General features: G+C 43.1%; 4 non-coding genes across 4 annotated transcripts; 2 read left to right on the top strand and 2 right to left on the bottom strand.

The window, feature by feature from the left end:
* The first annotated feature begins 6,092 nt into the window (after positions 1-6,092).
* trnas-cga (transfer RNA serine (anticodon CGA)) lies at positions 6,093-6,174 on the top strand. Its single transcript has one exon. It is a non-coding gene; the product is annotated as a tRNA-Ser (tRNA).
* Positions 6,175-9,118: 2,944 nt separating this feature from the next.
* On the bottom strand, positions 9,119-9,192 carry trnat-agu (transfer RNA threonine (anticodon AGU)). The gene has a single exon. It is a non-coding gene; the product is annotated as a tRNA-Thr (tRNA).
* A 4,897-nt stretch (positions 9,193-14,089) lies between these two features.
* On the top strand, positions 14,090-14,174 carry trnak-uuu (transfer RNA lysine (anticodon UUU)). Its single transcript is given in 2 exon segments — positions 14,090-14,126; positions 14,139-14,174. It is a non-coding gene; the product is annotated as a tRNA-Lys (tRNA).
* A 7,356-nt stretch (positions 14,175-21,530) lies between these two features.
* Positions 21,531-21,603, bottom strand: trnar-acg (transfer RNA arginine (anticodon ACG)). The gene has a single exon. It is a non-coding gene; the product is annotated as a tRNA-Arg (tRNA).
* Positions 21,604-24,309: the final 2,706 nt, after the last annotated feature.

Genomic DNA, 24,309 nt, shown 5'->3' with positions numbered 1-24,309 from the left:
GTAAGGAATGAGCGGGAGAGGCAATTCCGCCCGGTTTATATTTTCTTCCAAGGCGATGCCAAAAACTCCCACTTGCGATGGAGCCGAAATTGGGAATGCGAAAATCTAAACGTCCCCGTTTCAATTCCGAATTTCCGCAATATTTGGTTGTTTTGCTTTCGTCCTTCTGGTTTAAACTCGCATTTATTTACACTGAAACTTTAACCGGCACTGGAGGCTTGTGGAAGTAGTAGAGAGGCATCAAGGATGAGAAATACTGATAGCATCTTTATTTAGCTTTTTTTCTCTATTTCGTTCTGCATTTTTCTCTGTTTTTTGCCTCTCGGTGCCAGGCGAACATTTGATTTGAAGCATTTTATTCCAAAACTGATGCCTTTTCCACATCTCGGGGCGGTCAGACACGCTCTGTCTGTTTGTTACTCCTTGTGACCATTAAAGGGAACAGGCCCCGAGTTAAACGTCTATCAGCAAATCGACAGAGAGATAACACAGCGGGAATAAAACTCGATGCCTCACATTGTTAGATACTCAGTGATACAGATTGTAATGTCTGTCAGTAGACATACCCGGATACTGAGTATTGTAAACAATTTTACAACAAATTTTATAGTCCAACAAATTTATTTTAAATTCCACAAGCTTTCGGAGGCTTCCTCCTTCGTCAGGTGAACGGTGTGGACTGAGTGACACAGATTGTAATGTGGGTCAGTAAACATACCCGGATACTGAGTGACACAGATTGTAAAGTGTGTCAGTAAACATAACCGGATACTGAGTGACACAGATTGTAATGTGTGTCAGTGAACATACCCGGATACTGAGTGACACAGATTGTAATGTGTGTCAGTAAACATAACCGGATACTGAGTGACACAGATTGTAATGTGTGTCAGTAAACATAACCGGATACTGAGTGACACAGATTGTAATGTGTGTCAGTGAACATACCCGGATACTGAGTGACACAGATTGTAATGTGTGTCAGTAAACATACCCGGATACTCAGTGACACAGATTGTAATGTGTGTCAGTAAACATAACCGGATACTGAGTGACACAGATTGTAATGTGTGTCAGTGAACATACCCGGATACTGAGTGACACAGATTGTAATGTGTGTCAGTAAACATAACCGGATACTGAGTGACACAGATTGTAATGTGTGTCAGTAAACATACCCGGATACTGAGTGACACAGATTGTAATGTGTGTCAGTAAACATACCAGGATACTGAGTGACACAGATTGTAATGTGTGTCAGTAAACATACCCGGATACTCAGTGACACAGATTGTAATGTGTTTCAGTGAACATACCCGGATACTGAGTGATACAGATTGTAATGTGCGTCACTAAACACACCTGGATAGTGAGTGACACAGATTGTAATGTGTGTCAGTAAACATACCAGGATACTGAGTGACACAGATTGTAATGTGTGTCAGTAAACATACCAGGATACTGAGTGACACAGATTGTAATGTGTGTCAGTAAACATACCCGGATACTCAGTGACACAGATTGTAATGTGTGTCAGTAAACATACCCGGATACTGAGTGACACAGATTGTAATGTGTTTCAGTGAACATACCCGGATACTGAGTGATACAGATTGTAATGTGTGTCAGTAAACATACCCGGATACTGAGTGACACAGATTGTAATGTGTGTCAGTAAACATACCCGGATACTGAGTGACACAGATTGTAATGTGTGTCAGTAAACATACCCGGATACTGAGTGACACAGATTGTAATGTGTGTCAGTGAACATACCCGGATACTGAGTGATACAGATTGTAATGTGTGTCAGTAAACATACCCGGATACTGAGTGACACATATTGTAATGTGTGTCAGTAAACATACCCGGATACTCAGTGACACAGATTGTAATGTGTGCCAGTAAACATACCCGGATACTGAGTGACACAGGTTGTAATGTGTTTCAGTGAACATACCCGGATACTGAGTGACACAGATTGTAATGTGTGTCAGTAAACATACCCGGATACTGAGTGACACAGATTGTAATGTGTGTCAGTGAACATACCCGGATACTGAGTGACACAGATTGTAATGTGTGTCAGTGAACATACCCGGATACTGAGTGACACAGATTGTAATGTGTGTCAATGAACATAACCGGAGAAATGATTCTGGAAATGGAAAGAAATAGAGAGATAGAAAAAGAGAGAAAAGAGACAGATCGAAAGGGATGGAGACACAGAAAGGTGAGTGGGGAAAGAACGTGAAAAGAAAAATAAGAAGGTGTCTTTCTCCGCCCCAAGGGCAAAGACATGTCAAACATTGTAATGGATGTTATTCAAAAAATACTCCTTATGACTTTTTGTTTGGATTTGCTCGTTTGTAAAGTCTACCAAACTTTGAAAAGTTACCAAAACAACATAAGAGAAATCTCACGGCCCATACAAGGATCAAGCCCGCGACTATGGTGTTATTAACATCACGCTTTAACCAACTGAGCTAACCGGCCATGGATGGAGTGCCATGGTCATGGGCTTAGCCACGTGTTTTGGGTGGTCTGTGTTTTATTTTTTGCACAGGGTGATATGGTTATCGCACAAACATTGAATAAACCACTTCCGGTAAACATTGTTACTTCTTTCTGTATAAAACTTACCATGGTGTAAATCAAAATTAACAGATAAAGAGCACGTTACTGTAAAGAATTAAATTCTGATAAATATTATTTTACTAACAATGAACAGCCCATCCCCCAAACTCTGCCACGCTATAAAACCTGAGGGCAGGACCCTGAGCTACTGTGAGGATGATATCACCCCAACGTGATTCTATCACGCTTCGTTTTGACGTGTTGTCAGATGTCTGTCTGTCTGTCTATCTGTCTGTTTATCCGTCTGATTGCGCCTCTGCCTTATTCTCGGGCTTTTTGTTTGCGGGCTGCAGGCCTCCATCCCAGACTGACCGTCTAACCTCCCGGACCGTGTGAAGGTTGATGTGTATGTGGGCTTTCAAAAGGCGTTTGATAAAATGCCAAAGAAGAGGCTTTTCAGCAAAATTGAAGCCCATGGAATAAAAGCATGGATACGAAATTGGCTTCGTGACAGGGAACAGAGCAGTGGTGATCTTTTGTTTTTCGGACTGGAAGAAGGTATACAGTGGTGTTCCCCAGTGCTCGGCACTCGGATCACTGCTTTTTTCATCTATATTAATAACTTGGACTTGGGTGTGCAGGCACAATTTCAAAATTTGCACATGACACAAACCTTGTAAATGCAGTAAACAGTGAGGAGGATAGTAATAGACTTCAAGAGGCTGGTGGAATGGGCGGACAGATGAAATTAAACGCAGAGAAGTGCAAAGTGATAGGTCTTGACAGGAAGAATGGCACAATTCTAAAGGGGGTGCAGGAACAGGGGGTATGTGTGCACAAATCGTTGAAGGTTGCAGGACAGGTTGAGAAAGTGGTTAAAAAAGCAAACGGGTCCCTGGGCTTTGTAAATAGCGGCATAGAGAACAAAATCAAGAAAGTTATGTTGAACCTTTATAAAACACTGGAGCACAGCTCCATGTGTGTTGCGTCGACAAACCCTCTGCGTTCTGGCCCCTAAATGTCAAACATGCTCTAGAATTAAGTCAATCCTGTTTTCTGCAGCGCTGAAATGTCTCACGGCGGTATATAGATTGAAGCGGAAGGTGAGTTTATCACAATTCAGGCGATCTCATAGGTGCAGAATGAAAATGCTCCTTTCATTGGCCGGGAATCAATTTCCGTTTCCTCGGGTGGCAGGTGAGAATTCGACCAGTGAAACAGCTCCGTCCACACATTAGCGGGCTGCATGTGTCCAGTTGGAAACCTGTCTGAAAGAACATTTAGTCTCACAAATCTCCTCTGCTTACCCTGCACATTCTGATTTGCATCCCTGCAGTGGAAACGCTTGCAACTGCCGTTGTCGTGTAGTAGGGCGTTGGACAAATTTGGAATCGCGCTACCGGTGCTATTTTATATAAGTTTTGTTCAATGCTCAAATAAATATGAACTGGAGATAATGGGCCGCATTTCCTTCTCTCAGAGAGATCCTCCACCGCGGCAGAGCCTTTTAATTGGGAGCACAGTGATCTCTTGCAAAATTTCAAGATGCGTGAAGGAAACTTCACAATATTCCACAATTGGAGTATGGATAGACTGGAGAAGCTGGGATTGTTCTCCTTAGAGCAGAGAAGGTTGAGGGGAGATTTGATCGAAGTGTTCAAAATCATGACGTGTTCAGATAAAGTAAATAAAGAGAAACTGTTCCGATTGGCAGAAAGGTCCAGAACCAGAGGACACAGATTTATGGTGGTTGACAGAAGAACCAAAGGCGATATGAGGAAAACCTTTTTTTACTGAGCGAGTAGTTATAAACTGGAATGCGCTGCCAGAAAGGAGGGTTGAAGCAGATTCCATCGTGGCTTTCAAAAATATTTGAAGGGAAAATATTTGCGGTTCTCCGCGGAAAGAACGGGGGAATGGGACGAACTGGATTGTTCTGACAAAGAGACGGCACAGGCTCCATGGGCCAAATGACCTCCTTCTGTGCTAAAGCGATTCTATGATTCTATGATTTTATCTCTCCCAAGCTCCATCTTAAATTCTGCTCAATTGATATTTAGGTTATTTTTTCCATACTTTTATCTCTCTGTCTCTGTCTCTCTCTATGTTTTCCCCTGATGGACTCCTCAGGCTTCCTTGAACGGTTAAGGCTGATCGAACCAGCGACAGCAGCAGAGAAGGGTAAAGATAGAAAGACAGAGACGGTAGGAAAAGTAAACGGCCAACCCAGAAGAGGAATTCGTAGCTAACGTCTACGCATTCATGACTCTTTGTCCTCACAGTAATTTTAGCCCAGTATAAAAGGAAAGACAGTCTTGTATTTATAAAGCGCTTTTCACGACCTCAAGACGCTTTACAGACAATGAAGTATTTTTGAAGTGCAGTCATTGTTATACTTGTGGTAGAGTGGATAATCTGCGGATGCCGAGGGAGACAACAATGTAGCTTTAGAGCAATTAATTCTGTAAAGTCTCACTTGATAATACAAGTCGCACATTCAAAACGAATGTGGTAAAGAGAGGCTAATATTGTTGATATGAAATAGAATACAACTAGACATTGCTGTACATCGGAATAGAAAATCTGATCAGATGGACCGGTCGGCTGTGGGTGGCACCGAATTCTGGGTTGGTTGAACCCCTCTGTTATCAGTGGCTCATTGATCTTGGGATGATTCTCGCTTTGAGTATTTGCTGATTGACATATGAGAGAACCCGGTCGAGCCCTGCCGTGTTACCATTTTTAGTGCAAAATCACTAATTGGCTTCTCACGTCTTGTCAGCGGTGTAGTCGGCAGGATTGACTTAATTCCAGTGCATGGAGGAGGACAGAATGCAGAGGTTCTGTCGACGACAACACACATGGAGAAAGGAAAATGTCTCAAGATGGTGTTAAGATTGAAGCTGAATGTAAATGTATCCCAATTCACGTGACCTCATGAATGGAGAATGAAAATGCTCCTCCATTGGCCGGTAAAGAAACGCGAACATCCCGCATGGCAGGCGAGAATTTTGCCCCTGAAACAGCAATTCCCGCACAGGAGTCGGCTGCATGTGTCCAGCTGGAAACCGCTCTGCAAGAACATACAGTCTCATAGATCTCCTGCGATAACCTTCCGCATTCTGATCTGAAGCCGTGTAGGCTTCGTCGTTTGCAGCTGCGATGACCCAAAGATTAAGGCGTTGGACTCGCAATGTGATTTTCCTACCCAGCTTCGACGCAACACACGTTGAGAAAGGAAGATATTACAGAATGGTGAGCAGATTGAAGCTGAGTGCGAATAGATCCCAATTCACCCGATTTTATGAATGGAGAATGAAAATAATCCTGAATTGAGCGGGAATCGAAGTCCCACCTCACCACGTGACAGAGGAGGATTTCCATCACAAAAACAGCAATGCCCGCGCGTGAACAAGCTCCAACCATCGAGTTGGAAACCTGTGGGAGAGAACACAGTTTCACAGATCGCTTGTGATAAATCCACGCATTACAGCCGTGCACTACCTATGTTTGTGGCTGCGATGGCCGAGTGGTTAAGGCGTTGGACTCGAAATCCAATGGGGTTTTCCTGCGCAGGTTCGAATCCTGCTCGCAGCGCTAGTTTTTGAAGTTATGTTCACTGCTCAAACAACGATGAACTTGAGTTGACGAACCGCATTCCCTCTCTCAGAGAGATGCTTCAGCACGGCACATGCTTTTAATTGGGAGCCCAATGGTCTCTTGCAAAATTGCAAGACACGTGAAGGAATTTCTCCCAAGCTCCATCTTAAATTCTGCCCGTTCGCAGAACTTGACATTTGTACGATTTCTTCCTATACTTTGATCTCACCTTGTCTCTGTCTCTTGACTCTTTGTGTTTCCCCCTCATGGACATGGCAGGCTTCCTTGAACGGCCACGGATGATTGAACCTGGAACACCAACAGTGAAGGGTAAAGATGGAAAGACTGAGAGGAGGGGAGAAGCAAAGGTGCAACCCAGCAGATGAATTCGTAACTAATGTCCACACATTTATGTCTCTTCGTCCTCACAGTGAAAAATCAGCAATTTGAGTACAGTACACTTATGGTAGAGTGTATAATATGCGGATGCTGAGACCGACAATCAAACCGTTGTCATGGTGATGAAAGCGCCGAATCCTAAACACTGGACCGCAAGGAAACCCATGAAAATTATTTGCTGCGAACAAGCAGAGCAACGCGGCCTTTCCCACTCGCCCCTTTGAAATTCAGGTCATTTTTGTGGCAGACAAGCTGCTCGCACAAAATGGCATTTTCTGTTCGAACTTCTATCGCGACAGAAGGTGATGTTCAGGCAATGACATCACCAAGTGCAACTAGGCATGTACATGAAATGGAAAGTGATTTATAATACTACCACAATCTGCTGATGGACATGTTTCCATTTCCAAAATTCACGCACCGAATCAATGGAAAAACTGCAAGGCAACGCAGGTCCATCGTGCATCATTTGAAGCAACTGGCAGTTTAAAGTGGCATTTCCTGCTGCTCCTGTCGGGGGTGAGGGAGAGACACTGTCGGTACCTGCGTACAGTTTGATTTTGTACAGAACTGTCCAGTAAAGGAGCAAATATACCGGGGCTGTGAGATATTCTATATTATTCATATTTAACGACAGGAATATCCGCAATCAGAAGCTGAAAAGAAGGGAGAGATAAGAGGCCTGAGAATAAACACAGAGCTGAATGAATCACGGAAGTGTGAAAGTAAAATAAATTTCATCAGTTCCACTTTATTTCGTGCGCAATCCTGGGAGCTCCCCGGTGGACTGATGGTTAAAATTCAGTGCTCCCACCGCCGCGTGGTTCCATTCCCAATCAGGGAATTAACTTCAACAAGAGTTATGAACTTATTAAATTAACCACATGAAGCGAATTAAACCCTGTTCGTAGTTGAATGACTGTTTTAATCACCATTAATCAAACGATAACTTTCTATTTCAGACTGAAGGAGATGCTGACTTGATTACCGAGAGACAGTCAAAACTTTAATAAGATTGTTGTGCTTTGCATGCGATGAAATTTCTTCATTTTATAGACTGAATCTTAAGAGTGCGATTATAAGCTCAGTGCAGCCGTTGTTAAATTTCAAATTAACAGGCAATTGTCGCCGTTTATCACAGGAACGCCCGAACTGGTTCTACAATCAAGATGAAAGTAACGCAACGAGGAACATCTGATACAACAGGAGAGGCATCGGGCGATGACAAAAATCGCCACCGTTTTGCTTTTCCAAAATAAAGGGTGTGACATTTCTTCTCTGAACATAGAAAGAGTCTGGTCTCGCTCATCACAGAAATCTCGATGTCACAACGAACCTTCTCTCCTGCAGCTAGTGCGGCCTCCCTTCGGGCCTTTCGGGGGCTTGTCTCTCAAGATGAATTGTGATTTCCGTGAAGCCAATGTTCCATTCCTTTATATGATTCATGTGGCTGATTTCCGACCGCAGGGTAAATGGCGGACTATCAGCCCTGCTCAGCTGGCAATGATCACGGTACATTTTCTTGCAGACAAAACACACATTGAAACCCTGGAATTGTGAGGCGATGAATCCTGAGGAAAAATAAAAAAAAGGACTCGAACATCAAACTTTTGCACCACTGAAACAGACGGAAAAGCCCTCTGCTAAATGCGTAATTCACTGAGCTAAACCTTAAGGCGGCAACAGCCTATTTAACAGCTGTCAATGTCAGTTCACTTTTGCAAAATCAATAGTTGAAGCTTGCAGGAGTGAAAATCCAACGAGCCGCTCTTCACTCTTAAACCAGCAACTGTGAAGTTAAGAGAAACGTGCCGGAGAAATACTCGATTTCAGCGCGGTGACACTGGGCCAGAGTAAAGCTCAGTTAATATGATCACCGAGTGGCTGGCTGGTGGATTTGGAACTCCTGAGCGACTGCACTGCGCAATTTCCAGATCCGCTTGGAGCACCAATCCCTTCACTTCATCACTGACAGGGACAATTCGATTCTCGGTTTCTTTTCCCAGAGCTTGGAGAGATCTTAAAAATTGAAAGCGACCAATATCAAAGCTAACCTCGTCACCGACATGCTCACAGATACAAAGTGGCCACACTCTGCTTCAGTGAGATGAAAGCCCAGAGCGGTTTCAGGGTCGAATGCAATTGTAAGCAAAGCTCGTTCAATGAAAGTGCAGGTCATTGAGGTGTCTTTAAAGTCCTGATTGTTTGAACTGAACTTCTTCCGAAAGCGTTTGAGATTCAGGTGGAGTGATTTGGGGACTCCTTTTCCCTCTTTGCAAAAGTTTGAACCGCAGCTCAAGATCCAAAATCTCGGGCTAAATTAGGGTTTCTCCGGGGTATGAACCATCGAATCAATAATTGTACCACGACCTGAAGGAGCGCAGAAACAAGAACGTGTCACGAAGACATTCTCTGAGAGGGCTGTCCGTACGATGAAACGGCATTTCTGAAGAGACTTGCTGATCAGTTCCGTGTTTGCTCCTGAACAAAACACAGCACTGCATGCTTCTCAAATTCACGAAACACCATGAATTACAAAAAAAGGCACCGCTGGGAGTTGAACCCAGGATCTCCTGTTTACTAGACAAGCGCTTTAACCAACTAAGCCACGGTGCCAATTCACGGGGTTGCTTCCCACCTCCTCATTAATATCTATCAGCTACACGTCACATTCTGTTGTGGGTTCAGACTGTTTTATCTTTGTCGATTTCGCTTGCCAGTTCACCTGTGAATCCCGATACTGCCTGCATTTCAAGCTGTGTTTGCCTTTCTGTGTCCATCAGTGCTTTGATACACGAATGAATATGTGTGCTTCTGTTTGTTTGTTACTTTAAATAAAAATTAGTGATGGACAATTCTCGCTCTGACACTGAAGAACTAATTAAGCAAATTTCACAGCGAAGTGTTGTTTATTGTGGTGCTGAAACTAAAAAAAATCGCAAAAGGTGCAAAGAGGGAAAACGAGAAAAACTTGTGATTGAAATTAAGGACAACTTTCAAGGTTTTTACACGTATATTAAGAGACAGAAGGGTGACTAAGAGTAATGTGGGCCCCTTAAAGACAGATGGAGGTTATATTGTAATTGAAAATCAGGAAATGGCAGACTTGCTGATACTCACAGAAAGGCATGAGGACAATATACCACAGACAGAGGAAAACTGAAAATAAATCAAGGAGATTCAGTGTAAGTAAAATAATGGTAATGGAGAAAATAATTAGACTAAAGATAAACAAATCTCCAGGACATAATGTTCACCACCCTAGGGGATTAAAAGGAATCGGTGAGGACATTGTACATGCTTTCGTCATGATCTTTCAAAACTCTCTTGATTCAGGAATTGTTCCACGGATTGAAAAATTTCAAATGTCATTCCATTATATACGAAGGGTGGGAGAGATAACGCAGGAAATTATAGACCTATTAGTCTGACGTCTCTTGTGGGGGAGTTACCACTATCTGTCATTAGGGAAAGAATAACTGAGCACTTGGATAAACATGAATTGATCAGAGAGAGCCAGCATGGATTTGTAAAGTGTAAGTCAAGTCTAACGAAACTAGATGAACTTTTTGAAGATGTAACTAACGTAGTAAATAATGGAGTGTCTATGGGTGTTATATGCATATTGACTTCCAGAGCCATTCGATAAGGTTTAGCATCAGAGACTGTTAACAGAAATGAGAACATGTGGAATTCAAAGCAACCCATTGCCATGGGGAGCGAGTTAGTTCGGAGGTAGGAGACAGAGAGTCGGGTTAATGGGTATGTACACAAATTGACAGGATTTGATTAATGGTGTCCCCCAGGGATCTGTACCGGCGAATCATCTTTTTATTTTTTGTATAAATGAGGGAGATAAAGGAATAGAGAGCGGTATATCCACGTTTGTCGACGACACCAAGTTAGGTGACTCAGTGAGTAGTGTCGATGGGAGCATAAAGTTGTAAAGGGAAATTAACAGATTAGGTGAGTTGATAAAAGTGTGGCAGATGGAGCTTACATAGAATTACATAGAATGTACATCACAGAAACAGGCAATTCGGCCCAACCAAACTATGCTGGTGTTAATGCTGCAGACGAGCCTCCTCCAACCTCTCTTCATCTAACCCGATGAGCAAACCCGAATATTCCTTTCTCCTCCATGTGCTTATCGAGCTTCCCCGTAAATGTATCCATGCTATTTGTCTTAACTACTCCCTGTGGTAGCGAGTTGCACATTCTAACGACTCTCCGGATAAATATGTTTCTCTTGAATGCGATATTTGATATATTGATGACTATTATATTCATGGCCCTAAGTTTTGACGTCCCCAATCCCAAAAGGAGAAACGCCTAATCTACATCTGTCCTATCAAACCCTTGCATAATCTTAAAGTCCTATATCAGGTCACCCTCAGCCTTCTATTTTCTATAAAAAAGAGCCCCAGACTGTTCAAAGTTTCAATATGGGGAAATGTGAGGCCATCCACTTTGTCCCTAAGCAAGATAAATCAGAGTATTTCCGAAATGGTGAGAAGCTAGGAACTGTTGGTGAGCAGAGATATTTTGGGAAATCAAGAAGAGTTGGCAGACAGGTGCAAAAATAATTAAAAGGGCTAATGGAATGTCGGCCTTTATCTCAAGGGAGCAGGAATTCAAACGGGTGGAAGTTATTTTACAATTATATAAACTCTGTTGAGACCAAATTTAGAGTACGGCTTTTAGTTCTGAGCACCATACCTCAGGAAGGATATATTGGCCTTGCAGGAGGTGCAGCGCAGAAAGACCAGAATGCTACCGGGGCTAAAATGGTTACACTGTGAGGACAGGTTGCGTGGACAAGGCTTGAATTTCTTTGTGTATTGAAGATTAAGTGGTGATGTAATTCAGGTGTTGAAGGTGATTAAATGATCCAATGGTGTGTGAGTTGGTGCTGAATTGGTCCCCTTCAGTGAAGAGAGGGTCGGCAGGCGCCCAGCAGACACGGCTCGGAACAGGACTCGCTTCTCTCCGGCGGCAGCGGCTGGTTTAGAGAGATCACTCTGTGTGCTGCTGTTATTCCGCCTCCCGCACTCTTGGAGAACCGCGGAGATCGGTCCTCATTTTTCTGTTATGAATCCGGCTCCATCTGTTTACTTTTAACGGGAGTGCGTCTGATCTCAAGTCAGTCAGAAGCGGGTGCAAATCATACCACAAGCACAGCGGCTCGGGGACTGGCGACTGTTTTTTTATTGGGTCTTTTTTAAGGAATAAGCTGTGCAATGTTTGTATAATAATAATAATCAGAATTAAGTTTGATGCAATGAAGGTTTCTTCAGTTATTTTCCATTTCCACCCTCACCAGTTTTATACAGTAACAGGTAACAATGTTTAAGGGATGTGATGTACAGTGTTGGTAGAATCAGTGTAATTTAACTTGATACATTGAAGAATCTCTTGTCTATCCCAGACTCGTATCTTAGGTTTAGACCCTCACCTAGTTTAAAATCGGTCACTCACTGATATAAATAAACCAGTAACATCCCCGAAACCTCAGCGTGAATGTTTGTTCCAATACTTAGTGACGGTCCCAATTTCTACTGAAATTCTCAATCAGCAAATCCCAGAGGCTGTTTCGGGTTTGACAAACTGTGAAACAGATTGTTCTAAAAGCCGGAAAGAGGGAAACGCCGGTGGTTGATATAAAGTGTTAAAAATTATCTCTTTCTGTTTCAAATTCATCTTTGTGTGTTACTGACTGGAACGACTATAACGGAACCCAGTGACTGGTTAACGAGTTGAACTGAGTCATTGGCCTGTGTTACAGACCGGCTCGTTGGACCTGCTCATTTCGACTCATGTCATTGTCAGCAAACGGGAAATTGCTGAAGTTGAGGCTGGTGAATAAAAGCTCGAAATATCAATCCTCTCCAACACTGGGGACAGAGTCTTCCGACAAAGAGGGATTTTCACTCGTGCAAGTTCCATCCACGTATTCTGCTCTTCATTTCCCTGATCTGTTTGATGCGCCTTTCACTTCAATTCACGACTTAAAGGAAAAACTCGGTTTTACAGTCGATTTTCGGGTCATGTGGTTAGATTTCATGTCATTGAACTCGACCCTTATCAACCCCAATATCATCATCTGCACGTTTGACAAATACAAAGCGGCTTCAATCGCGGTTTTGCTGCCCAACCGGTTCAAAGATACTGTCGGTAATTGGAGGGTCTTTCAAATCATGACACGAACATCACAGTTCGCACTGCCGTTTTCCCCAAGACGCTTCAGATTCATGTGGAATGATTTCGGTCTGGCGGTTAAATCCGTTCCCTCTTCACAAATCCGTCTTTGAACCTATGTCTTTTAATATTTTTGATAACTGATACCAAATCGGTTTGCCCCGTACTGTACATTACTTTTTAAATATTACAGATAAGCGGAGCACTTGAGCTGTCACAGCTGTGACTTTGACTTTTCTGCCCCTCCTCTCGATCTCCCCGGCAACTGCCACTAACCACAATCTTCTGTCACACTTCTCCATCGGAAAGTTCCGAACCTCAGTTTTCAAGTCAAATAAGGCCCATCTCTTCAGTCAACGACAGCCCAGAGAGAGTTTGTTAGTTTCATCTCACATTTTCTCCAAATCCTTCTTAAAGTACCATCAAAAATTGTCCTTAAGTTAATAATAATAATATAATTAAAAGTTCTTATCTTCTGGGGTTTTGTTTCAGATTCCACGGCTTTTAAAGTTTACTGCGGATATTGAACGAAGCGCATCTTGATTGGAGGCTTCTGTTTGTCACGAAACGATAATCGAGAGACCGAAAGTTAAACGCTTTTGTGCTCTTGTCGCGCAATCGAACAGTTCGCGAAACGTTTTTGGTGCTCCAGAAATGCTCAGGTTGTGAATTCGAACCTCACCGATAAAAGTCGAACTTTTCGCTTCAAACATTTTGACCGGAGTTCAAGATACAACTGGTCTGTTCCATGTTGCATCAACTTCTTAGTGTTCCCATCTGGGCAGTTGGGTTCCTCTGGCCTACCGTCTTGCAATAGCAGGTGCCTGTTTACTTGTTCATAGGGGGAGAGGGGCAGCTGATATGACAACGGGGCCGTACGAGATCTTTAAATCAAAAGAACCAAACACACAATTTTTCTTTTCGTTAAGAGGTTATTCATCGGTTGGAAGTTTCGTGTAAGGAAAATTTGGAAGGGAAATTTGCTGCCTGGTGTCAATGTATAACGGAAGAAATTGTTCAGCTCACAGATGTTCATACGGTGAAAGGTCGAGAGGCATTTTCCATCTCCCGTGTGGGACAATTTAGCTTTTGAGCCACTGGGTAAAGTGTTTTTTTAATTGGTGCTCACTAATAACAAGACATTTGGCAGAAAAAAGAATTATAAATCACAAGTTCGGAGTCCATGTTTCTTACGTCATGTTCAACACGTTACTGAGAATTTTATAAATCGGATCTTCACCATGGTTCGACGTCTCCGAGGGATAAGTCAGAGTCCTACCATGGATCTGTATAATAGAAGCTTTTTGAATATAGCGCCTGAGTAGCTCAGTCGGTAGAGCATCAGACTTTTAATGTGGGTAGTGATCTGAGGGTCCAGGGTTCAAGTCCCTGCTCAGGCTATAAATTTTGAAACAGCTGGCTTCACAAAGTTCTGCTTTGCATCGGAGCAACAACTGCGGGTCAAACGATGCCTGCGATGTGTTGTCAAAGCTTCCGTGGCATCTTGTTTCCCAGGGATGGGCAGTAATGCTTTGTCTGAAGCGGAATTTTCTGATTTCCACCAGCAACAAGGACATATTTGCATTGGAGGCAGTTCAGAGAAGGTTCACTGGGTTGATTCCGAGTATTGAAGGGTTGTCTTGTGAGGAAAGATTGAACAGTTGGGTTTATACTCATTGGAATTTAGAAGAATGAGAGGAGATCTTATGAAACATACAAGATTCTGAGGGGACTCGATAGGGTAGATGCTGAAAGGATGTTACCCCTCATGGAGGAATCTAAAACTATGGGGCATAGTCTCAGAATAAGGGGTCGCCCGTTTAAGACGGAAATGATGAGGAATTTCTTCTCCAAGAGGGTTGTGAATGTTTGGAATTTTTACCTCAAAATGCTGTGGAGGCCGAGTCATTGAGCACATTCAAGGCTGAGTGAGACAAATTTTTTGATCAGTGAGGGAGTTAAAGGATATGGGGAAAGGGCGGGAAAGTGGAGTTGTGGTAAAAATCAGATCAGCCATGATCTCATTGAATGGCGGAGCAGGCTCGAGGGGCCGAATAGCCTAGACCTGCTCCTATCTCTCTTGGTCTAACGTGTGAGTGGAGAGAGCGAGGCCGGACAGACGGCCTGAATGTTGTTGCTGTCGTGGCCTCACACAATCCAGGAGCTGGGGAACATCGAACATCGAAAAACTGATGTGTTTGTTGCCGCGGCTGCAATGTTGTTTATGACTGTAGTTATTAACCGAGGCAGCGCAGCAGGATCATTTAATGATCTTTCACAAAACAACTGAAACCAGTCGCAATGTGCAGCTTTGAGAGGGGCTTCCTGTACCGTCAGGGCAGGAAACGGGAGTGAGGGAGAGATACTGTCGGTATATGTGTAGTGCTTGAGTGTGTGTAGAACTGGGCAGAGGAAGGAAACTCTACCGGTTCTGTGAGGCGTTGTATTTTATTCATATCGAAACACAGAGTGAATTCTTCCTTTTTTATATTTAGTGATTCTGAGTGCACTACTTTTTCCACAATATTTCCGTTTGGTTGTGTGTCGGGGACTTTTCGCGGGTTAGTTGAACGTGATAACCACGACACGACGGAAACTCTACCGATGGAGCTGTTATAGGAAAATCGCAGAAGAGAGCTGCCTTCTGCAAATGCTCTCAGTGCGGGAGACGGCTCCGGTTCCCGTTGAGGGAATTAACTTTTACAAAATGATTCACTTTATCAATTACGCAAAACTCATTCGCTCTGTAAAAAAGACGAATGCTTGTTCAAATCGCGATTAATCAACCAGTAACTTCCTGTTTCAGACTGAAGGAAATCCTGACATGTTTTTTTTTTATTCATTCATTCACCAGGCAGAATATTGAAAGCTCAGAGGGGAAGTGAAAAAGGAAATAAGAGGGACAAAGAGAGAGTATGAGAATAGACTGGCGTCCAACATATAAGGGAATTCAAAAGTCTTCTACAGACATGTAAACGTTAAACGGGTAGTATGAGGAGGGGTGTGGCCGATTAGGGACCATAAAGGAGATCTACTCATGGAGGCAGAGGAGATGGCCGAGATCCTAAATGAGGGCAATTAGCGATGGGCAATAAATGGCGGCCTCGCCATCGACGCCCACATCCCATGAACGAATAAAATAAAAGGACTTTGTGCATGTGTTTACCAAGGAAGAAGATACTGCCAGAGACTCAGTAAAGGAAGATATAGTTGAATTACTGATGTGCTAAAAAATAATAAAGAAGAGGTATTTGAAATTCCAGCTGCACTTAAATTAGATAATCACCCGGTCCTGGTGGGATGCAACCCAATTTGCTGAGGGAAGTAAGGGTGGAAGTTACGGAGCTTCTGGCCATAATCTTCCAAACATCCATAGATACGGGGGTGGTGCCTGAGAACTGGAGAATTGCAATGTTACACCGTTCTTCAAAAAAGGTTGTAAGGATTAACCCAACAACAATAGGCCAGTCAGTTTGACCTCAGTTGTGGGGAAACTTTTAGAAACGGTAATCCAGGATAGAATTAACAGTCACTTGGACGCGTGTGGATTGATTAGGGAAAGCCGTGTTTAGCTAACCTGATAGAGTTTTTTTGATGACGCAACAGAGAGGGTCGTTGAGGGTAATGCAGTTGATGTGGTGTATATGGACTTTCAAAAGGCGATTGATAAAGTGCCACACGGTAGGCTTATCATTAAGATTGCAGCAAATGGAATAAAGGGGTCAGTCGCAACAGATGCAGAATTGGCTGAGGGACATGAAACAGAGAGTGATGGTGATATTTTTTTGACTGGAGGGAGGTGCACAGTGGTGTTCCCAGCGGTCAGTGCTGGGACCATTGCTTTTCTTGATATAAAGTGATGACTTGGACTTGGGTGTGCAGGACACAATTTCAAAATTTGGACATGATACAGAACTTGGAAGGGAAATAAACAGTGAGGAGGATGGTCATAGACTTCAAGAGGTTATAGACAGGCTGGTGGCATGGGCCGACAAGTGGCAGATGCAATTTAACGCTAAAAATGCGAAGAGATAAATTTTGCTGTGAAGAACGAGGAGAGGCAATATAAATTAGAGGGCACAACTGTAAAGGGGTACAGGAACAGAGAGATCTGGGGGTTTATGTGCACAAATCGTTGAAGGTGGCAGAGCACGTTGAGAAAATCATTAAAAAAGCAGACGGGATCCTGGGCTTTATATAAAGAGGCATAGAGTACAGAAGTATGGAAGTCATGATCAACTTCAATAAAACACTGGTTCGGCCACAACTGGAGTATTGAGTCCAGTTCTGGGCACCGCACTTTAGGAAAGATGTGAAGGCCTTAGAGAGGGTGCAGAAGAGATTTATTAGAATGATTCCAGGAATGAGGGACTTTATTTACGTGGATAGACTGGAGAAGCTGGGATTGTTCTCCTTGGAACAGAGGCGGTTGCGAGGAGATTTGATAGAGGTATTCAAAATCATGAAGGGCCGAGACAGAGTAGATAGAGAGAAACTGTTCTCATTGGCGGAAGGTTCAAGAACCAGAGGACATAGATTTTAAGTAATTGGCAAAAGAACCAAAGGTGACATGAGGAAAAACTTTTTTACACAGCGAGTTGTTAGGATCAGTAATGCATCGCCCGAGGATGTGATGGAGGCAGAATCAACCATGGCCTTCAAAAGGGAATTGGATAAGGACATGAAAGGAAAAAAATGCTGCGCTACTGGGAAAGGGTGATGGAGTGGGATTACCTGGATTGCTCTTGATAGAGCCGAATGGCCTCCACCCATGCTGTAACCTTTCGACAATTTGTATATTTTCATGGGATGTGGGCGTTGCTGGCAAGGCCGGCATTTATTGCCCATCCCTAATGGCCCTTGAGAAGTTGGAGTTGAGCCGCCTTCTTGAACCTCTGCAACACGTGTGCTGAATGTTCTCCCACAGTGCTGTTAGGTAGGGAGTTCCAGGATTTTGATCCAGCGACGATGAAGGAACGGCGATATATTTCCAAGTCGGGATGGTGTGTGACTTGGAGGGGAACGTGCAGGTGGCCGTGTTACCTAGCGCCTGCTGCCCTTGTCCTTCTAGGTGGTAGAGGTCGTCGGTTTGGGTGATGTTGTCGAAGAAGCCTTGGCGGGTTGCTGCAGTGCATCCTGTGGATGGTGCACACTGCAGCCACGGTGCGCCGGTGGTGAAGGGAGTGAATGTTTAGGGTGGTGGCTGGGGTGCCAATCAAGCGGGCTGCTTTGTTCGGGATTGTGCCAAGCTTGTTGACTGATGTTGTAGCTGCACTCATCCAGGCAAGTGAAGGGTATTCCATCACACTCCTGACTTGTGCCTTGTAGATGGTAGAAAGGCTTTGGGTACGCACGAGGTGAGTCACTCGCCGCAGAATACTCAGCCTCTGGCCTGCTCTTATAGCACAATATTTATATGGATGGTCCAGTTAAGTTTGTGGTCCATGGTAACCCCCAGGTTGTTAATGGTGGGAGATTCGGCGATGGTAGTGCTGTTGATTGTCAAGAGTATGTGGTTAGACTCTCTCTTGTTGGAGATGGTCATTGCCTGGCACTCGTCTGGCGCGAATGCTACTTGCTATTTATCAGCCCAAGCCTGAATGTTGTCCAGATCTTGCTGCACGCGGGCAGCGTCCACAATGTTCCTTCTTGCACGTGCAGTGAAGTGGACCGCAGTTTTCACTTTTAAACCAATGTTAAGAAAAAAATGTGTCCGGGAAAAACTCCATTTCAGTGGGTGACTCTGGGCCAATGGATATTTCGGTTAAAATTTGTAATTGCCGACTGGCGAGAGGGTGGATTTGGAGCTCCTGTGTGGCTGCACTGCGCTCTATCCCGATCTGTTTGGAGCGACATTCCCCTCACCTCATCACTTACAGGGACAGTTCGACTCTAAGTTTCATTTCCCTGGCGCTTGGTGAGATTTCAAAAATTGGATCAGACCGTGCCTAGTCCAACCTCGTCACTTCCAGGCAGACAGATACAAAGCGGCGACACTGTGCTTCGGTGATATGAAAGCCGAGTGCGATTTCCGGTTCGAATGCAATGTCGAACAAAACTTATTCAAAGAAAGTGCAGGTCATTGAAGTGCCTTTAAATTCCTGATTATTTGCACTGAACTTCTTCCCCACGTGCTTGAGATTCACGTGGAGCGATTTGGGCGCTTCTTTTCATTTCCTGCAGAAGTTTCAACTGTAGTTCAAGATCAAAAGTCCTGGGACCACTGTTGTTCACAATTTATTGGTGCTGGGACCAGTGTTGTTCACAATTGATCGGGGCTGGGATCACTGTTCACAATTTATTGGTGATGGGACCACTGTTGTTCACAATTTATCGGTGCTGGGACCACTGTTGTTCACAATTGATCGGTGCTGGGTTCACTGTTGTTCACAACTAATTAATGTTGGGACCATTGTTGTTCACAATTTATTGGTGCAGGGACCACTGTTGTTCAAAATTTAGTGGTGCTGGGACCACTGTTGTTCACAATTGATCGGTGCTGGGATCACTGTTGTTCACAATTGGTCGGTGCTGGGATCACCGTTATTCACAAGTTATCGGTGCTGGGACCATTGTTGTTCACAATTGATCGGTGCTTGGATCTCTATTGTTCAAAATTTATCGGTACTGGGGCCGTTGTTGTTCAAAATTTACATTATTGATTTGGACACGGGAATCGGAAGTGCATTTTGAAAATTTACGGACGGCGCCTAATTGGGAGTTCCAATTAATACAAAGGAAAAATGCGAAAAATACAGGCAATCATTCGTAACCTTACAGTATGGGCGAGTAAATGACAAATTAATTGAAATATAGCTTAGTGTGAGGTGGTGCATTTTGGTCGGAAGAATAAGTGGGCCACATACGGCTTGGATAATAAGAGTCTAAATGGGATAGAGGAGCAAAGGGATCTAAGGACACAGATACACAAATCACTAAAAGTCGCGACATTGGTTGATAAGGCCACGTGAAAACAAACTAAACACTGGGGTTCATTTCTAGAGGGATAGAATTGAAAAGCAAAGAAGTTATATTAAACTCGTAGTGAACCTTGGTTGGACAAAACTTGGAGCACTGGGCAAAGTTCGGGTCTCCATATTATAAGAAGGATATAGGGACATTGGGGAAGGTGGAAAAGATTCACAAGGGTGATACAAGAACTGAGAGGAGAGACTTATCAGGAAAGGACGAATAGGCTACGATTTTTTTCTCTGGAAAAGAGAAGGCCGAGGGGTGACCTGATAGAAGTCTTTAAGATAATGAATGGGTTTGATAGGGTCGACATAGAGAAAATGGTTTCACTTGCCTTGTGGGCGAGTCCAAAACCAGAGGTCATAAGTATGAGATAGTCACGAATAAATCCAATAGGGAATTCAGGATCAACTTCTTTACCCAAAGATTGGTCGGAATGTGGAGCGTGCTACCACAAGGAGTAGTTGAGGCAAATCACATAGATGCATTTAAGGGGAAAGTGGATAAAATCTTGAAGGGTCCAGTCAGAGTTGCTGCTCCCATTGTCAGAAAGGTCAAGAACCAGATGACAAAGATTTAAGGTGATTGTAAAAGAATCAAAGGCGATATGAGGAAAAACGCTTTTGTGCCGCGAGTGGTTAAGATTTGGAATTCACTGCCTGAGTGAGTGCTGGAGGCAGATTCAATCGTGACTTTCAAAGGGGAATTGGATAAGTACGTGAAGGGAAAAACATGAAGGGCTACGGGTAAATAACTCAAATTGCAGAAACCCGAGATCTTCAGATCTTTAGACCAACGCCCGCCCAACTGAGTGATTTGCGACTAATGTTAATTGAACTTTGTGTCATTCGTTGGAACAACAGATAACCCCGGGTGGAATTGTCACTTCAGGTCATTCCGCACTTGATGTATAAACATCGCACTCATATATACACACCCTCATTTCATATATGAACATCGCACTCATATATACACACCCACAGTTCATATATGAACATCACACTCATATATACACACCCACAGTTCATAAATGAACATCACACTGAGATATACACACCCTCAGTTCATATATAAACATCGCACTCATATATACACACCCACATTTCATATAAAAACTCGCTCACTCATATATGCACACCCATAATTCATATATAAACATCACACTCGGAAAGACACACCCACAATTAATATATAAACATCTCACTCATATATACACACCCACAATTCATATATAGACATCGCACTGATATCTACGCTCCCACAGTTTATAAAAGAACAGCGCACTCCGAATACACACCCAGTTAATATCTACCCAAATTCCTGCTTATAGTTCTCACCAAAGTCTGAACACTGAAAGTTTAACTGTTTTCCAGATACTGTCCGTCCTGCTTTGTATTTTCAGCATCGGATTTCCTGCAGAACGGCAAAGGCAGCGCGATATCGGTGCTGGCGGTGAATGCTGCTTCTGCCGGACGCCTCGATGTTCAGGAGGTGGCGGGGATTGGAAAGCTCTTTTGTCACACGAAGTGTCTGAAAGGTCCGTAAACACATGAAGGCCATTTGCGCGGTGGCGACACCTCGTGCTGCAATGTTAGTGTGTCTGACATCAACCTAAAAGGCGGCTTGTTGGAATCACGTTGTGGTCAAAGTTTTTTCTTACATAACTGAAACTGAACCATTCAAAATGGAATGTTTGTTTTATTTGCTGCTTCACCATAAACAATACCTAATTATAATGTCTGACTCATTCATTCCCCAGTGTCACGGGGAAAATTCCATAAAACCGAGCCAGGTAGGAGTCGAACCTACAATCTTCTGATCCGTAGTCAAACGCGTTATCCATTGCGCCACTGGCCCACCTGATAATTAAGACCTTTTATTTCATTTTTCATTCAGAATCAATCCACACATTGCCACAGCGAGCGAAACGGAGCGAGAGATACAAACGGTTTTGGTGAACACAGCGAAATCGACGCGACAAACAGAAAAGTACAAAACGGCCAAAAACTCCAACAGACAGTGGAGGGTATCTGACAGGTATCAGTGAGGGGAGGTCGTGAAGTTGCAGCTTGATTTGGCTCCGTGGCGAAGCTGCTCAAAGTGCCCGTTTGGTCGGGGCCTTTTTTGTCTTAAGTCTCCAATGTGATATTTACCCAATTTGTGAATTCAGCAACAAAATAACAAAGGGCGGTATTTGTATTAATTCCGGAGCCAACAAGGAAAGGATTCCAGAGCTTCAATGCGGAAATGTTCCTTCACTTGCAGACGGACCTCTCATACAATGTGTCCGAAACACGTTTCGAGGATATTGATCCAAAGGCCTGTGTGTACAACCTTCTTCACTTACAACCAGTAGCCCATCGCTATTAAAGGTTGCAAAGCGAAACTCGTTTCAAAGTAGTTTTCGCTGCACAGCTTTTGTAAAATTGGTAGAAACTCATTTTGAACACATCTTGGTATTAATGAGAATATCAGGCACAGGATAGTTTGGGTGGAACCGTCTCTTACAATAAGTACAAAGTGCAATCGATTACAAAGTGAAAAGGCCAATCCAATCTCTCAGTCTCTCTCTCTCTCACTTTCTCGGTGAGTGAATGTAAACCAGCAGAAGAAGCGAAAACAAAGAACTGAGCAGTTTTGTTTGTTTCCTTTTCCTTCGGGCGAGTACAGTTAAAGAGAATGATTTATGTTTCCTGCTGAACAAATAACTGGAATGAGCAATGTATCCGGTTCCCATGGTACCCAGTGAAACAACCACGATTAGATCTCCCATTTACACTGATACCTCCCTTCCTCACTAATTATAGGAAACTTTTGGTAAGGTTCAATCACATTTCAGAAGTCCAGAAGCGCAAAGAAAGGTAGACACCTCATGGTGACGTCACCCACAGGCGAGAGAGGTTTGCAGGTTTACCTGGAGCTTTAAATGTATAAACTCCTTTCAATGTACAAACTCCCCTCAACAACAGTAATTAAATTCCAACTGATCTGAGACTTTGGTTATTTATGGTGATTATACTTTGTGGAGTTAAACCAGCAGTAAAATCCGTTGTGTGTTGTACACATAGCCGTTCAGTCAACATAAAACATCCGGCCTACCATGTGCAATGCCATACAGGGTATGTTGGGTTACGGACAGTTCTGCCAACAGCAGTTGTTCTCTCGGTCACACATCCGGCATCACCTCTCGGTCTCACACTTCAGAGTCACTCCTGAATATAAACACATTTCTGTTTCAGACTTTTACCTGGAGGTCAACAAATCACAAGTCAAGAAGGAGGGAACAAACAAATCAAATATTTAACAACGTTAACAGGTAGAAAATGAACCATAAATAACTGAGGAAAAATGAAGCAAACGGATCAAGATGAACAATTAGCAAAAGGTATCAATTAAAGAAAGGAGATGGGGAACCCATCAAATCGCTCCAAATAGTTTTTGAAAAATCCTTTCGGTTTTCATCTTAGTTTCTCCGTTAAGTTGGGGACGGACATCTAGAAATATTTTCCGTAACATCATAAAGACAATTAGAATGCAAATTTCACAAAGTAATGATTGATCTTACTTATACATGAGCATCATGCTCTGTGTTTGAAATCTGGGATTGTTTTACCATTTTTTAAGTTTAGAGGGCAGTTCTGAATGTATGTTCTACATTTAAACGTAAGCAAATAAAATAAATGCGTAATTTGTTTTTAATGACAGGAAGAGTTGCTTTTCTATGTTACATGTCGAGATTTATTTATTTCTGCAACTGTCATTTGCGAAATGAACGAATGTATTGATTCAATTGCCGGTACGGGTAAGGAAATCCCAACTGTATCATTTCCAGGAAACAGTCAAGCAATTAAATTAGTTTATCAAACCCAAAATACCCGCTGGGATTTGCTGATTGAAATTTTCAATGGAAATCGAGATGGTCACTGAGTATTGGAACAAATATACCCGCTGAGATTTCGGGGTTGTTACTGATTTATTTATATCACTGACTATCCCATTTTGAACTAGGTGATGTTACAAATCTAACGACAAGAGTTTGGGTTGGAGAAGGAATAGACTAAAGTAGCAGATTGAATTTCACTGATACCACAAACATTGCACACTGGAGTCCTTAAAAATTGAGACCTATTTCTATGTTAAACTGGAGAGGGTCTAAATAGAAAGTTACAGAAAAAGCCATTCAATGCATCAAATTGAATTACACTGATTCCACAAACATTGGACAGCACACCACTTAAACATTGATATCTGTTTCTATATAAAACTGGAGAGGGTGTAAATAGAAAGTAACAGAAAAAAAAACAATGATGTTTGAAATTTAACTTTGTTATTACTGCGCAAACGCTGAACAGCCAATCCCCAAAACACTGTCCCAATTTTGAATCAGTCGCAGAGCCCTGAGCCGCAGTGAAAATGCTGGGACCCAACGTAATTCAAACACGGAGTCTTCGGATCTGGAGTCAGAAGCTGCAGTTCTGCAACCAGCTCCACAGGAAACGTGTGGACCCGGATACATAGGATGGAGATTGGTACCGACCTCCACCGCGCCTCTCGGAGTGCGGG

The sequence above is a fragment of the Heptranchias perlo genome, chromosome 20, assembly GCF_035084215.1.
Source record: "Heptranchias perlo isolate sHepPer1 chromosome 20, sHepPer1.hap1, whole genome shotgun sequence".
NCBI classification, from domain to species: domain Eukaryota; kingdom Metazoa; phylum Chordata; class Chondrichthyes; order Hexanchiformes; family Hexanchidae; genus Heptranchias; species Heptranchias perlo.
The sequence above is the reverse complement of the archived record's forward strand: the minus strand, read 5'-3'. Positions and strand labels throughout refer to the sequence as shown.